Genomic DNA, 2,246 nt, shown 5'->3' with positions numbered 1-2,246 from the left:
GTCTTATGTTCCAGCCTGTTTTGAAAGTTTATAGTCTTTTGCTTGGTTAATGAGGCAAATTCAAAGCCCTCAAATTCTTGGTGTTACAAATTTTAAGCTATACAAAATCACCTGGAATCATTCAGCTGATTTCCAGCATTAGAATGTAGTATGTAGGGGATCCCCGGGTGGCTCAGCGGTTTGGCGCCTGCCTTTGGCCCAGGGCGCGATCCTGGAGTCCCGGGATCAAGTCCCATGTCAGGCCCCCGGCATGGAGCCTGCTTCTCCCTCCTCCTGTGTCTCTGCCTCTGTCTCTCTCTCTATGTCTATCATAAATAAATAAATCTTTAAAAAAAAAAAAAAAGAATGTAGTATGTAGGGTGAAAGTTGACTTCTAAGATTCCTGTACTCTTGCAGGAAATCCTCGCCAGTAATTATCTTTTTTCCCTCACCAGTAATCATTTTTGAACATTAATGAAAATCTGTAAAATAGATTGGAAATTATCATACCTTTCTTTGGTCCACAATATGGAAAATGTTTGGGCAACCTGGTTAAGGGAGAATAAAGGTAGTTATTTTATATCATACAGTAATTTCTTATGAAACTGTTAAGTCCATGATTTCTTAACACTAAAGACAAATCCATAGTAACTGGTGACTAGTATTTCCCTGTTTTTAAGTCAGAAGTAACAGAAAAACTGCAAAAGGTGCTGGCACTCCTCTTCTTCTTCAGTACTTTGATTCTTGTCACTACCTGGGCAACTCTGGCTGGCTGCCTCAAACACCTCAGCCTTTCTGTATAGACTAGAGGATGAATACAGACAAGTGAGCCAGAGAGCCTTGCTTGTCCCTGGAAATGCCAGCTCAGATCTCTGGTATCAGAGGAGAAGCTCTGACGTCAGCTTCAGGCCAATGCAGATATTTAAGACAGTACCAAGGGCCCTGAAGTCACTCTGGCTACAGATCTATGTGGTAAGGCTGATTATGGGTGTGAGGCAGCCAAATATCTTGTTGCTATAATCATTTGTGGCTACTTGGATGTAGCTCAGTTTTCACGGATTTGTTTCATATAATACTAGTCTTTCCATTAAAGCAGTCAATACCAGTAACAAGGAAAAAAGTATTTGTAGGGGTCTCTGGGTGGCTCAGCGGTTTAGTGCCTGCCTTCCACCCAGGGTGTGATCCTGGAGTCCTGGGATTGAGTTCCACATCGGGCTCCCTGCATGGAGCCTGCTTCTCCCTCCCTCTGCTTGTGTGTATGTGTGTGTGTGTGTGTGTGTGTGTGTGTGTGTGTGTGTGTGTGTGTCTGTTTCTCTCAGGAATAAATAAATCTTTAAAAAAAAAAAAGTATTTGTAATCCTGGATCATTTAACAATGATGAATTCTTTTTATGATTTAGTAATTTCAAAAAAGTGGTAACTTTTACTTTAGTTATAGCTATTCCAGGACAGAATTCTTACTACAGACGCAATATTGATGACAATACTATATTACATTTTAAAAAGGCCATTTTGCACCACCTGTTTAGCACCAGAAGGGAAATCACTGTTCTAAAACTCTGGTTAAATACAGAAGTAAAAGCAGTCGTGCTTTTGGGGTGCTTAGTAAATGGAATATAACAAAAACTTATTTTGAGGAAATAGCTCTTAAATGCTTTGAAAGGTTTTTGTTATTGTTGTTGTTTTAGATTTTATTTATTTGACAGAGAGAGTACAAGCAGGGGGAGCAGCAAGCAGAGGGAGAAGCAGACTTCCCAAGGAGCAAGGAGCCCAATGTGGGGCTCTATTCCAGGACCCTGGGATCATGACCTGAGCCCAAGGCAGACACTTAACTGAGCCACCCAGGTGCCCCTAGAAGGTTCTTGATAGCTGTAATTTGGACCTAATGACACTATACATAGTAAATATAAATTTTACAGTGTGATTCCATAATAATAGTAACTGTCTCACTGAAAAATGTTTGATGGGAAGCATTTGTTTTAGGTTCTACCATTTGGTTTAGGATCTTTATAATTTAAAATGTGTTAACTTAAAAATAAATAAATAAAATGTGTTGACTTTTATAAAATTACCTTAAAAGAGTGTTCCAAAACCGCTTACTCATCTACTGGTGCTGTTGGCCAGAAATGCTATAGGCCACAATGATCTAGGGAAAAATCAGCTAAAAATGTACTTGCTAGAAATCTCACCAACAATGACAATAGTCAGCCTCCAAGAGAAGTTGGCCACACTTGTGATTTCCTCTACCCATCACAGACCACACTGCCT

Source organism: Vulpes lagopus, chromosome 1 (genome assembly GCF_018345385.1).
Source record: "Vulpes lagopus strain Blue_001 chromosome 1, ASM1834538v1, whole genome shotgun sequence".
Classification (NCBI taxonomy): Eukaryota; Metazoa; Chordata; class Mammalia; order Carnivora; family Canidae; genus Vulpes; species Vulpes lagopus.
The sequence above is the reverse complement of the archived record's forward strand: the minus strand, read 5'-3'. Positions refer to the sequence as shown.